A 15,664-nucleotide genomic window follows, 5' to 3' on the forward strand; every position below is an offset into this window, starting at 1 on the left:
CTCCGGTTACCACAGAGTGGTCCTCCTACACTCAACAATGTAGTTTGCGCAATTAAAGTCTGAGTTCAATTGTAAGTAGTTTGGTAGCCAATCGTGGTCCAATACACAAATTACACAAGTGTGAAGGACAGAAAACATCTTGAGTTCAGTAATAACACTTTTGAACTGGAAAATGTTTTAATTAGGTCATTGATGCTGTTTTGCTAATTTAACTTGTTTTTTTAAATTACTTTTCAAAATGTAATTTTATTTTAGCCAATCACGCAGCGCATAAAAAAATTACCATATTTACCCAGTTAGCTCCTTTAAGCTTGTTAGTTAAAAGTATATATTTATCAAGTACCTAGCTGTTGCTGTAAATAAAGACAATACGATAACAGTTCATTTGATTAATTTAGTTTAAATCAATTTTATTTAGTTTAAAACAACATATGGTAATTACTGTACCAAGCCAACTCACGAGCAAAATTTTTACTTTGAATTATTACTCAGAATAAATCATGTTTGCAGCAGCAGCTTGCTGGTTATAATTCAGAGTTACTTCAACACTGCTGTATCCTTGGAGAAAGACAGTAAACTCTGTAAAGAGTGAAAAGAGTCACTACCTCGCAGCACAGCTCTGGTGGCAGTTGGCAGCCAGCTAAGAGGCAAGGGACACGTGTGATTGACTGAAAACAGAGAACCGGCCACTGGCCACCGGTAACAACTCCACTGTCATGAAAAGTGACATTATGAAACAAAGTGTGCCATAAAATAAAAATTTCATTGGAGAAATGCTATTATAAAATAAAAACGGGGTTTTTAAAAATTGACATTTTGAAACAAAAATGATGAAATAACATTTAATAATGGGCTGCGTTTTAAAACTTTAGGATTTATGTGTTAGTAATTTATTGTCAAACTGTTTAATGCTTCATGCTTATTGGATCTTCAACAAATGACAGACATGTTGCCACAGTTATAAGACGTAACAGTGCTCGAAACCATGGGCCCCGTGACATAAACTCAACAGCAGCTCTGACACAATATCTATAATCCTTGACATGTTCTAGGGCCCCTGTCCAGCTCCAGGTGAAAACCCTTTATCTCCACAATGTCAACTTTTCACAGACTTAGAAAAACTATTTTACTTTTGGCTGGGTGACAGCGCATTTTTGACATTATCCACTGGGTTTCTGAGAAGGACTCATGAGCCAAAGAGATGGGAAATATATATATATAACCTACGGCGCAAGTCACCAAAATTGGACTTTTCACATTAGGAATATGTGACACTTTATATTACACACCGGGCATTGTAATAACACACCTCCAGTCATGACTGTGATAACAACTCACCTCAGTAATCGCTTGAAGGTGAAACAATGAGTGTTTGCAAACCACATAGAGGGAGAAACGAGCTGAGGGTCGCCTGTTTGTGTTTGCTGTTTAGCATCAGCAGCAGATCAAGATGACTGAGCGTAAGCGAGCTAGTCAAGGCCGAGCCAAAGAATCCCTATCAGCAGAGAGGCAGAATAGTGAAAGGCAGATCAACGTGTAAACAACTCAGCCTTCCAACAGCGAATAAAACACAACAGTCGGCTCTGGCTAGAGGACTTTATTTTATATTTATTTTATTCTGCACTCTTATCTTAAGTCAAGGTTGAAAGAGGTGCCTTCTGCCTATGAAATGTTTAGTTTCTATAAGTCTGGGCCTTGAAATACTAAAGTGGTAGTCTGTGGGAACTTGTGTCTCTCTCTGGGATTGTCTCTTAATATGCAAAATAATGTTGTATTTACTTGTTGTAGGCCTATTAAATGTGATCCATTAGGCGAAATCGGGTCTTTTTTGGCACTTCAAACACCCGTACCATAGCACCACGGACAGTCATGCACTTAAAATCCTAGTGGCTGCTCGCTTGGCCTGTATTTAACAAATGACAGCAAAGTGGCCACAGTTCGGTACATGGGCTAAGGGTGCTAACATCTTAAAACATCTTAAAAATACTTGACTCCATCGATATACTTTTTCAGCGGTTATCTTAGTTACAACAAGACTGAGCTTCTGTTCATTTTGAGAAATCCCACGATCTCTAGAGAAGATTAAAACGTACTAGAAATTGTCTCTCTTGCTAGGTCATTAGTAAGGGTCGGCCTACTTGCTGGAGTAGTAAACGTTGCACAGATTATATAAGAATCTACAGATGTGACTGATTGTTTTCCAGTTGTTAGTCAGTCCTCATGTATTGCCATGGAAACAGAGATCGCACGAACAAAAAGTTGCATATTTTGAGAGCGAATTGCCCCACAATATGAATACATTTTGATTACATATTTATTTAGTTGGTAAGTTGTTGTATAACCGCAATATTACACGAGAAGGTGCGCTTTAACATCATTATTGGCACGACAGTGATGCGGTCAGGACTGAGGTGCTTGCGCCGAGGTCCGTAAGCATCGCTGAATTCCTCTCGTGTGATATTCCTAAAAAAAAAAAAAAAAAGGAAGGACTTGTTCTTCTGAACTTCTTATAAGTTAAATTAAAGTACACAAAGTAATGTTTATCAAAGATAAACAGAGCTTTTTGAGCAATGCAGCGCATCTGGAACATTTTAGACACAAATATATGAATTGCACAACCCACAGCAGAGTGCCAATGTCTGCCGGGAATCCCATTTTCTTCTGCCAAATTCTGCAACAGCACTTAACTTTTTCTCTGGATGAAACTTTGATAATTTGACCCAAACATCGACACTGGAACTTCTACAAAACACAGATTTCCCATCAACCCGTGTTCTATTTGTACAAACAATATAATTTATCACTAATGGGAGACAGCTGGGGCAGACCTCCGGCCCTTATGTTTCTTTAGGATTTTAATAATCATACAAGGTCTCGGGGTGACTTACACAACAGTTCTCAGTTTTTTCAGGTCAGTACAAACAAACCCCAACAGTTTATGCACTTCTCTCTGTTGAGATCACTCGTCATTGAGCATCCAACTAAGTCTTTCTCCCTGGAATGTATGTTGCAGTCTCTCAGGATGAAGCTCATTTGTTTTCATGTTCAGCTGCTGTTGTTGCAAAGTAGTCAGTTCTTTCTGTTTAACTGAAGTTTGAATAACTTTTGTGATGTTTTAGTTGCAAAAATGGAGAGTTAAAGCGGACATTTATTAGTCTTTAAAGGTTAAGGATTATTACTGCTGGTTGGACAAATGGATGTTGATTGTGTTATTACTTAAATGAATGTGGAATAAGACACCTTCCGCTTTAAAAATGGACCAAATTAAAGCAACAATCCTGCATCAATCTCACATTTTTACCAGGCCGGTGTAAATAAGGTGGAGACTGTTTCAAGAAAATGGTAAATTTTAAAAGCAACTAAATGATCTCAATTATTTCTTCTGTCTACTCTGTTTCATCATTTCTTTTGTCAGCCTCTGTGGCTATTTTACCATCCATCTCTCTCATCTTGGCCACAGCAGAGAGTGGTGTGCTCTACAGCAGGCAGGCAGATACGAAAAGAGAGATACTCAGACAATTACCAGACAGATAGATCAGGAGTTGGTTGAATTATCTATTCAACGAATCACAGCAGTTGCAACTTGTGATCACAGAGGGAGCGAGAGGCAGGGAGACAGAAAGAGAGTGACGAGAGTGAGATGGAGAGACAGAAGACAAAACAGGTGAGGAGAGGTGAGGAGAGGAGAGGGGGGGGGGGACAAGGAGGAGGTGTGGTTGAAAGTAAGAGGAAAATAGAGCGGTGTAGGGAATCGATATTCCCCATGCGATCTATAGAACTCTCAATTATCCTCCTGCAGCCTGTCGACAGCAGCTCTTGAGGAGATGAAGAGGTGGCGGAGGAAACGTCACTGAGATTGCGGGGAGAGGGGGGGGGTGCCTCCTGTTTCAGCGGTATCTACTTGCAGTGCAGAATGTGATGGCGAACTCTGTGTTGCAATGCAAATTTACTGTCCTGTTTGTCTGGCGGCGCCGGGTGCAGAGGACGAAAAACACAAGACTAAGGAGAGGGAGGAACAAAAAACAGCAAGAGAGAGGGAGACACAGGCAGAATGGAAATGAGACACAGAAAGAAGGAAAATTTGAGAACAGATAGAAGCGGAAGTGGAAAGGGATGAAGGAAAAGAGAAGAAGACAACAAAAGGAGAGAAGGTTTAGGGATGCTTTAAATGAAAGAGAGCCAAAACAAAAAGGGGAAAATTGTACAAGAGACCTGGTGAAAGAAGAACAAAAGAAGGGGGTGAATAAATCCAATAGAAACCTTCCACTTACAGCAGCTGACTTCCTCTAAGAAAATCAATGCAGACTGTAAGCAAGAGTCCCCACAGGCCTCAGAAAAAAAGATCCCCTCTTCATGAGCATTTTCACACTACACCCCACATGTTGGTTAATCTACCTGCGAGGACATTGTGATGACTCACAACTCATTTGCTGGAGGCTTATCAAACCCCGAAACCTCAAAGGCTCAATGTCCTAACCTAACTTTGTTCCTAATCCTGCTGCCACATTGACTTTTAGACTATGAAGCTTCTTGGCCATAGTTGTATCAGGGATTTATAAATTTGAAGTTATTATAACAAAAAAAAAAAAAAAAATGCAGGTTATTTTCTGTCTCTCCGATCACGCATGGTGAAGGAAGGTGCAAAATCACACTTTTAGCACTTAAACCAACAGGGCAAATGGTTCTGACATCATATTAAAACAAAACAAAATGACTGTCCTCATAATATAGTCCTTTGAACTCCACGCCCCACCCACTGTAGCCGAGACATTACAAATTCAGGACATGGAGGGGGGGGGGGAGATAATATCCCGGGCAGCCCTTTAATGTTGGGGTGATTGCAGCTGCAGTTTTAGGGAACGTTACTGTTTACTGGCAATATCATACCCAATACGAGCAGCTATTGGCTCGTGTATGGCTGCCAATTCCAGATTAGGCTACAATTTAAATAGTGAATCAGCACTTAGGCTGGCTTTGATCCATTTTAGCCAATTCTGTTATTTTTTTTTAGGAGTGAAGAGTCCAGCAATCATCATATATGTCATTTTTGGAGGAGTAATAGGGTTGTTTGTGAACACCCTAACATGTAGGCTACTTTGCTGTTTTTATGCATGAGGGTCGCACCTGCATAACTAAATCAATGTTAAGTTCAACGTTTTGGGAAACTGCTCATCTTTACCCGATCGATTTTTAATATTTATTGGCCCGACGTCCACTTTCACTTTAATATCTAATATCTGTAAACGCTTACATGCATATCTTTTGATGTGGGAGGAAGCACCCGGAGCATCTGACGGAAACAGAGAAACACGCAAACATATGGGGAACATGCTAACTCCACAACAAAAGGAGGCGGATTCAAAACCTCCTTGCTGCGCTGCAACATCGCTTGACCAAATAACAAATCATAATTACATATGACAAAATTGTGGTTGTTAGATTACATCATGCTCACCTGTGCACATTTATTAGCTGCTCCCGGGTGTAAGAAGCACACAACTCTCGGACCAGAGAACAGGCACCACATCCAGACTCCAATTTGTGCACTTCCTGCCTTTGGCAGATCGACACAAAGTCCAAGTCAGCGACTAGCTGGTGGAGATCGCGGAATATGCATCAGTCAGCACATCGGGTCACCAGAAGTTCTGTGAATGCTAATGATGCCCAATAGTTGTGTAAGCAAAGAACTGCTTACAAAGGCCATGAAATGTCAAACATGTATGTTAATTTCCCTGCTGAGCGTTTGAAGATTGACTGACACTCTCATTTCTGAATTAAATTGGGAGCTCGGCAGTGGGTCATTAGCTTGGATTAGTATAACAGCCAGCAGCAGGGGAAACAGCATTCCCGCTTTTCCCAGATTTCAAAGCTAAATCAACTTGTACCTCCAGAACCCACCAACAAATGTTACGTATTTTGCTAAATATGTTCAAAATTGGCTGAAGTGAGATTATGTCAAAAGACAGAAACCCTAAGAAATATAAACGGTAAGATGAAAGATGAAAGGACTGAAAAAGTGTTCAGTTTGGAGCTTTACAGGTGTTAGCAGATTTGTGGCGCAAGCAAAGCTCGCAGTTTTTAACCAACACTTTTACAGAAGTCTATATGCTACGCCTCCATGCTTTAGCTCCGTGTTTAAAGCAAAGGCATGAAAGTGGTATTGATCTTCTCTTCTGACTCTGGGAAGGACAATAAAACAGCCGGTTTCTCAAAACATCAAACTAATCCTGAAATCTGCTGCTGCAATGTTCCACTCAAGAACAATGGACTGTTACTGTAACTAAACCAGAGCACACGTATGGAAACATACTGCAGAATCAATCAGACGCCACGCAAAGATAAAACACACGCAATAAAAAAAAAAAATGCAGTGACAAGCTGAACAGAAAATAAAAGCAGTCTTAAGGTGCGTCAATTACTCATTTTAATCAATGGAAGACCGTCTAGCTGCTCCGATCTCTGAGGACCGCAGGCTCTCCTCACCCAGTAAAGGGTCACTGGGAGAGGTCCTCCAAATCAATAGACCTGGAGAGGGGAAGTGTGTGTGTGTGTGTGTGTGTGTGTGTGTGTGTGTGTGTGTGTGTGTGTGTGTGTGTGTGTGTGTGTGGGTGGGTGTGTGGGTGTGTGGGTCGTGATAAGGGGAGATGAGGGAGGGGGTGCAAAATCAATCCATGAAAGTGTTGAGTTGTGTGTGAAAGAAAAGGAGAGGAGAGGAGAGGAGAGGAGAGGAGAGGACCCTCCCTTCCTGACACTGTGTATGTCTCCATGCACACTTACAGTACGCGTGTGTACGTGTGATAATTGTTGGTCGTAAACAACAATGAGACAGTAATTAGGGATACGCCATTTCCCATCTCTTCTGGGCTGCATTGTCTTTAAAGGTGCCTATGTTTATGATTGATGTGCCTTTTATTTGCTGTTGTCGTGTATGTTTGTGAGCATGTGTGTGTCAGATTGAGATAAAGGCTCATTGTGTTCAGACTCAAGCTGAGCTGCGTTAAACGTGGGCTGTACTGAGTGATTATGGTCAGTAAGACATCCATTGATCAAACTGTCAGGTATCTGTGTTTGATACCCGTGTGTGTCGTTTCAAGTGTGTGCGTGCGCTTGCCTGATAAGCTAATTGTCCCTCGGCCAATGGCAACACGCAGTCTAATGGTTCAGAAACATCAAGTCAATTAGCGCACATACAACAGGCAACGATCCACTCATTCACTTACACAGCTCCCCTCATCAGACACATTATTCACCTCCCTTTGTTTATTCGTTTGTTGCTCTCTTTTTATTCGGTGTGCCGCTGGTATGTGCAAACACCTACATACTGTGTGATCTCAACATGCACGCACGCACCCACTTATGGGTCTCTTTGCTGGCATCTGTGCACAGCAGCTAAAAATGAGGCTAAACCACATGTGAGGAGAGATGAGAGGTGGCAATACCTCCGGGAGCTGATTTGCAGTGCAGGAGTGTGTCTCACGTTAACACAGACAGACACACACTCTCTCACACACACACACACACACACACACACACACACACACGTGTAAGACTATACATACAGTCGCAGATACATGCCATCACAATAATTTATTCAATCTTAAAAAAGGATATAGCTTCTGAATCCCTCCGCCTTCAAATCTTGACAACCCGAGCAGCGCTAACATACACATGTCCACATGCACTCATGTATTCGTGTACACCCACACACACACAGGGATCACACACACAGAGGTATCTGCAATAAAATGGGATTAACTGTGGCTGCAGCTAATCCTGTTTGTTAGTCTGATTTTCACTGCAACACGTTCACAACAAGCTTTGGAGTTGAAACCCAAATCTGTCAATTTCTATTTTCTCAAGGAAAGTTGGTGAACACTTGACTACACCTCACGCATGGCCACGTTAAGAATCTATAGAGGTGTTGTATTAGTGTCATTACCATGTAATGTGATCTAACATCGCTCCAAACTGAACTAATTCCATAAATGTTTCCACATCTCTGGTAGCTTCAAGGTAAAAGGTTGAGACTGAGAATTTTGGTACAGCTCCCAAGGTCATGAAAAGTGCTCTCTGGAAAAAAATAATTGTCGAAGGCAGTTAGAACTCACATGCTCCAGTGAATCTGCTCAGCAGTCGACTTTAGCAAACAGGGGTTTGACTCCCAGGTGTGAATGTTTGTAAAAGCAGTAACCAGAAACAAATCCGAATTTGTGCAAATCCAACATGCTGTTGATCGCAGTACAGCCTGAGACTCCAGATGGGAGGGTCAGTTAACACAAAATACATATTTTATTTGGCCTGTAATTGCAGAAGTTTTTATGTGCACAGGTTTAGTAGTAGTAATAGTAGTAGGATAGTAGACAATGTATGATACCAGCATATTATGTTATAATAATTTGTTAAACGATTTCTGGAAAGAATTTTGCAAATATAGACACAGCTGCGAGACTGTTTTTATATATTCATGTGTTATGTTTAACTTGCGTGTTTGATATATTGCACTTGACCTTGTAGAGGGTGTTTTGTACTCGTGTGTGGTTGAGTGACAAATAAACTTGAACTTGATTTATAGAAAATGGTTATACAGTTCGATTTAGCAGAAAAGGCTTTGCTGTTTGAAAGCGGGAGTTCTACATGAATCTGAGGAGCAGCAAGGATAAGAAGGACGTTGGTGGAAGGAGCTGCATTAGCAATCAGTGCTGGCAAGAACATGATGGGCAGATTAGCAGTGATAAGGAGGTTATAATAGTTAGAATGTCTGTGCTACACCTGAATAGATATGATTGGATGTTACTTGCTATACAGTTCTTGACTGATACGGAAATACAAAGTAAATAAAGCTGATAAAAGATGCAGCACAAAGGACACAAGTGAGAAACATAATTTAGCGTGCAACATTGTTGTTATATTTTAATGATTCTTTCTAGTATGCATTTTTCTTCTGGGCTTAACATGGAAGCATGAAATTCATCTGCTGATATTGATTAAACCTCTAAAACTCAGCGCTGTTCATCAAAATGATGTTCATGCATGTGACGTATGAAACGCTGTCTGTCTGAGTCTGCATATAAGAAATTGTTTAGACTATCCCCCAGATCCAAAACAGAAATGCTCAGTCATGGCGCCGACTGCCTATTTTGCTAATGATGTCACATGGACATTTGTGAAAACCTTGATTTTAACTGGAGGGGCTCTTTGAGGGGATGGATCTTCAGTTTTGAATTGAAACTCCCCATAACTGTTTCTTGCAGCTTCTGTCCCCTGTTCTGTTTGACCTGATTTATCTGTCTAACTTCTGGCTGGCTAAGCCTCGCAGCTTTCTCTATGATCTTGTCTAAATTTACATCTCTCTACATGCCCCTCTAATCGTGGCTGAGGAGAAGTTCTCATCGCTGCTGATGAAAGAGTACGAGGTCGATCAAATGCAAAGCAGGCTCCCTAAAGCCTCCTTTGCATCACGCATCGCTCTGTCTTTGTGGCCTCCAGCTACAAACACGCCAGGATGGTCGGGAGACAGAACTCCCATGAAAATCAAGGATCAAACTTTGGCATTCTTCCATTAACAAAGTTTTGAATATATGGAGAGGTGATTAGTGGGTGTTTGTGTCCATCTGAAACAAAGATAGCAAGAAAAATCTGTGTATTGTGGGATTGAGGGGATGTAAGGAAAAACTAATTCACTGGATGCTATGCTGATGGACTAGAGAGACGTTTGTCCTTTAATGTCCCAGGTACATTGAAGCTGTGTATAAAATGTGCTGGTCAGCATAAATCAGTGTCAGGTTTGATGTATGCTGCAATACAATATAAACAAAACACTGCGAGTCTTTACTGGAAAGAGATCACAGAGCATAACTACTATCAGGTCAAACAGCACAGGGACACCTAAAGCAAAGGTTACACTTTGGCTTGGTAAGCACAAACTGTCACCAGACTAACAGGAAAACATACGATGGTCACAGATAGTCTTTGTTTCAAAGGTACTTTGTAGAGTTTTTGACCACTAGTAGTGAATAGAGCAATGTTTTCATGAGAGGGATTCATTCTGTTAGAATGGTGCACACATCACATGAGCCGATGAGCAAGTCAATACAGTCAGAGGCAGTAATGTACAAAGGAGGGTTGCATTGCATCTACAAAAGCAGTAAATAAGAAAACAGCAAGCCAGCAAACATGGATATGATAAATGCACAATTTCAAATATCTGACAAACTGTCTTTCAAACACTGGATGTAAACCTAACTTAAGTTAGAAGAAAACTCCAAATGTATAGTTTTATTTTTTTCAGCCAAAGATAGTAGGAGTAACGTGGCATTTCTTGCAACTAAGTCTGTAAATTGAGAGAACAGGGAATACAATGCAGCCAGGTTGTTTAAAGGTCCCACATTGTATAAATTCAGATTTCCATTTCTTTTTTGATTATAAAGCAGGTCACGGTGCTTTATAAATACTGTGAACGTGTCAAAACACTCAGACCAAGGGGAAATGCACACAGCCCGTATTCAGCAACTGTGCTGTTTGGACTTCTAAGTTTGTGATGTCACAAACAATCATGTCAGATCTCCGCCCTCAGCACCGCCCAATTTTCAACCTTTTATGACGAAGGAAACAAGAGTGCTCATTCTGTTGAGGAGCTAAAAAGCTACAAAACAGAAGAAAGCCTGTGGTTGGCTTGGGCATGTGTCACTCAGAAAGGAGTCAGACAATCAGAAGAGAAAGCCTTTGACAGCAATACACAGAGACAAAGCAGCCGGTTCTTGGGAGAGCTCCAGAGAGAAGGATAAGAAAGGCGATGTAACACAGCAAATAAAACAAAAAACAAAAATTGTATATTCATGCAAGTCCTTACACAACTTTTGAATAAGTGCTCAAGTCACTTAAACCTGGAAATAATGGCGGCAGTCTAACTAGGTTGACCTCATTGATGTCGAGAGATCTCCATTACACTTCCAGCACAAGTTTGAACTGAATGCTGTCATAGTAACGCTAAGGCTTTAGCAAAAAAAAGAGCTCCATCTGCTCTGGAGGTCACATCAGGACTTTGACACACTGGAACTCATGCTGTTTATATGAACTGTGGTGTTCTTTCTTTTTTGATGTCTTACGTCCTTTTTGTTATGTCAGCGTTAACCTCATATAGGTTGTTTCATTTATTCCACAGCAGAAAATGGATAACAGTGAAATAAATACAAACCTCCACATTTGTGAGCAATTACAGCCAAATATGACAATATCTACCACAAGGCTTCCACAGTTATCTAATAAGAAATACCTTCTGGCTTTCAGAAGTGATGAACATGCTGAAGACAGTTGAGATAAGTACTCTGAAACCCATTGATCAGTCAACATCTTCATCTTCCATGATGATAGTTACTCAGCCAAGTGCATCTGAATTACACAGTGGGTGTTATTGTGTTTCCGTTGTGTGTAGACCTTTGCTTCCTCGCAGAGAGCCGGTTGCAGTACATTAAAACCATTACTTAACCTACAATATTCAAACAGGAACTATATTACTTACTTCAATGAGCTCCTAATGACCTTAATGGTTGGTTATTTTGCATGTCATGCTACTATAGGGAGCTCTTGGATTTTTGTTGATTAATACATAATTTGCCATGATAGGCTCTTTGTGGAGCATCAATCAACTTTGTTCTGGTGGGAGGGAGACTGTAGCTGTGTGTATTTACAGGTCTTGTGGAGCAATATTGCCCATGTGAAAAACAATGTATGAAGCCTTTTGTGGCTGCAGAGGGAGTCTGATAAATTACCTCTGGTGATGCCACCCAATCAGAACTCTGTAGATCATCTCGACTGGAAGCTAGCAGCATGAGGCTACATTACTGGTTACCAGCATTAACACAACTGAATCTCCAACAGAACTGTTGCCATTTAAGTTACATTGTTTGTACTTCGTACATTGGGTTTTGACGAGCAAGGAAGTAGAAAAAAACTTTTCTCTAGCTTTTCTGTTGCAATTCAGATCTTTTTTTTTTTTTTATAAATGATCTATTATAGTTTTAAAAAAAAGTATCAGAACAATGCAATGCTAAATCACATTGTACTCTTACCCTTAAACACTAAATTTTCCTTGAATCAAGAATGCAAACTAAACTTCAGCTTCATAAGAGGCAATAAAAAAAAAATGTAACTAAGAGGAATAACAGTGATGTATCCGTTAGAAAAACAATCTGTTATAGAAGCCATTTTTCACAGTTTAACAGGCATGGCTCATTCACTAAAGAGGCTGCTGGGCAGCACTACTAAGACTAAAATGGATGCAGCATTTGTTGTGGCTCATTTCTGTTGCATCAGATTTGTTAGAGTTGCAGACGAGAAGTTTTAGAACATCAGTTTTTACTGTCTCGTTGTTGTACGGGTTTTATATAGTCTCTAATTTATAGTTTTGATTGGGTGGAAGTAAAAATGTAAATTTTTCAAAACTGACTCTGGCCTCGTGATAAGGATAATGAGACTTGTTTTATCTCAAAAGTGTCCCAAGTGTCTCTTATCCATAAACCCCAAAGTAGTTCAATTTTGCTTGACAGTTTAACAGCTTAATTTGGTTTTTTTTTTGTTTAAAAAATAGCCCATTTTAGTGGTTAACAAGGATGGGCATGTTCTCTCAGTTAGTTTTGGCAGGATAAAAAACATGCACCTCAGGTCAGGTTACCTGGCGCCGCGCTAGTGGCAGCCTGCTGCAGCAGCTCCCCCCTGAGAGCCCCCCTGCTGAAGTGAAGAAATTTCCCCTCGGGGATTAATAAAGTGTATAAAATCAACAACAACAAAAAAAATCAAAAAATAACCCACCAAGAAAGAGAAGGGATGTATCACATCTTACCAGAAATACATAGTACAGTCTGTATTTTAACCTACTGCTTTGAAAACTTTTGAACCATCTGGAAAAACATTGCAAGTCTCACAAGCTTTTTCAGAAACTACCATTAACACAAAATGACAAGTTTAGCAGACGTTTGCATTAATCATCCTATATGTGCTAATGTTTTCTTCCAGCAGGTGGAGACATTGGTCAAGTGTTTTTTCTGCCGGGCAAAGCAATGTTTAGTTGCCACAAAGGACCGGAGGACCTATTAAACATATGGTAAATATACAGACATATGCTGCTTTGATACAGCAGTTCAATGCAAAAATCCTGCACAAATACTCATAAGACATCTGAATGATCAGTGGCTTTCTGCATGTGCAATCAGTTTTATAATGATGAATGAAAATCGGAAAACTAAAACACGGACTTTTTGTATTCATAGTCTTTTAATCCATCACATAACAATAACACTGTTGACTGTGTTTCTTGGTTGTTTGTATATAATATATATAGATATATACCGTACTGTATATACAGTATATACTGTGCATTTTATATTTTATATTTGTTACTGCTATTTTATTGCTTTTATATTGTTCTGTTATTATCTTATTGCTTCTGTATGCTGCTGTAGCAAAAAAAATTCCCCTCGGGGATTAATAAAGTAACTACCTAACCTAACCTAACCTATAATGATAAAGGTTTTCACCCTTACACAGTGTGCTGGATGAGGCTATGCGCAGGATATAACAGGTACACACAATGTAGAAATGCACCTCCTGTTTTCTACCAAAAAAAATCTCCTGGACATTTCATGCCCAGCACCAAACACCAGAGTTAGTGAGTAGCTGGGGAACACAGAAGAGCATTCGGCAACAAATGAGACATATATTTCCATCAACACTCAGGAGCTGGTGGAGACCAAAACCAAGCTAAAAACAATGCTCATTTATCACGTGGACACAAACAGGACTCCAAGTGAATGCTAATGTCATCATGTACCTGCTTCATGTGAAAATAAGCAACTGTGCAAACGTAGCCCGTCTTGTCGAGCGTCACTCTTTCCAAAATCTAGTTTTAAGACCTCAATATCCTTAATTCACCCTCTGCTCATAAAGTTCTGTTTAGTCAGAGTCTCACAAACCAACATGCAAAACCTGTCAGCAGGTACAATTCCAGCATAAGAGTGCTGGTTAGTCTCTGGGCAAATAATTAAGGTGCCATATATAGTCCGCTGTGTGCTATGTACTAAATGGCAACTTGGATGTGACTGGGCACATATTCAGTCCCTCATGTGGATAATCCAGTCATGATTGTGTCATAGTATTGTAAGGAAACTCTGCAGGGAAATAATCAGTGACTTCAAATGAGGCTTCTAACCCTTTAGACTTTGAGGATTCCCAGTTTCATCTGTGTATCTATTTACAGCATAGAATGTGTTCAGTTGCAGTCCACAAAATACATCTTACAATCTGATTTGACTTTTATGGAGTAAGATATATTTTTATCTCTCATATCAAAGATGGCTGTTTTTAAGTGCCATCTGTCATGATGAGAGCACAACAAATACATCGTTGCCAGGCACAGACTGACACAGCAACAGAGAGTTGTGGTTAATGTTTGCTCTCTGGTGACATCTACTGGTCAAAAACGACATTAATCTTAAAATTTACTGCCTTAGCATAAGAACTAAAGTCAGAATATTTTACCATTAAATGTATTGCCACAACCACTAATAATCAGTGAGGTCTCAAAGTACCTTTATTGAAGTACTGTAAGACATTTTTACTTTTATTTTGCAGATGTAGACTTTGAATAATAAAACATAAACTTCTAAATTTCACCAAGGAAAAGAGTAAACCAGTGGATTTCAACGTTGTTGGCGTATAACTTCTTACAAAAAGCAGTGTGTGGTCCCTGGATGTCCGAGTTGTAAAGCAGTTCCACCAAAGACATATTTTCCACTCTAAACTTTTAATCATTGCATTTAAATCACTGCTTAAGGCTAAAAGGTCAAAATGTCAAATATTTGACAAAAACTATCTATTACTTTAGAAAAAGAAAACTAAAGTTAAGGAATATTTCCAAATCCAAAATTTCAGATTTTTTTTTTTTTTTATTACATTGTGTTGTGCAGCCAAAGTTTTTCTTCTTCCCTTCCCTATTAGCCATCTCACAACCCCTGAACTTGATCTCGCGACCGCTCAGCCGTAGGCGATATAGCTGCAACTCAACCAGGTACAGCAGCAATATGCTCAAAACATAATGGTGCATCAGTGTTAACAATCTAAAATAACGGACTGTATGGACATTTTTCTCAATGTAAAAGTAAAGGTGTATTCGTGATGGCTGCATTCTACTTAGGAAGGGGAAGTCCTGCAATATGCAGGCCTAATGTAACTGAGTAAATATTCCAACTTCTCTTGGACACATTCTTCGTTGCTATTGGCTGTCTTATGACCACAACCCTAACACTTATCTAGACTGTTATGGTTTACATTACAGACAGACAACAGAATCAACCTCGACAGGTCACTCTAACCTGCAGAAGACAGGATGTGACAGAAAAGGTTCGATATGCGTGTAGTTGGTACTGTCCAACAGTCTTGTGTGTCACTGATAACAGCTTACTGAAACCTTGAAAGTGTTAGTGCGCCCCTACCGGCACACATGTTTGGGACGGATGTGTGATGAAAACTACCGGACTAAAGTCCAGCCGGGTGATGGAGGGGTTTCGAAGGATTTCTCAAGGTAGGTGCAGTGAAATGTATCCAAATTTTGCCAGTGAAAGAATAAGACATTAGGAAGCAGAAGCCATGACAACGGTGAATTTGAGGAACT

This window comes from Embiotoca jacksoni, unplaced genomic scaffold (genome assembly GCF_022577435.1).
Source record: "Embiotoca jacksoni isolate LCO1_2020_lvr unplaced genomic scaffold, fEmbJac1.0.p SCAF_18, whole genome shotgun sequence".
NCBI classification, from domain to species: Eukaryota; Metazoa; Chordata; class Actinopteri; family Embiotocidae; genus Embiotoca; species Embiotoca jacksoni.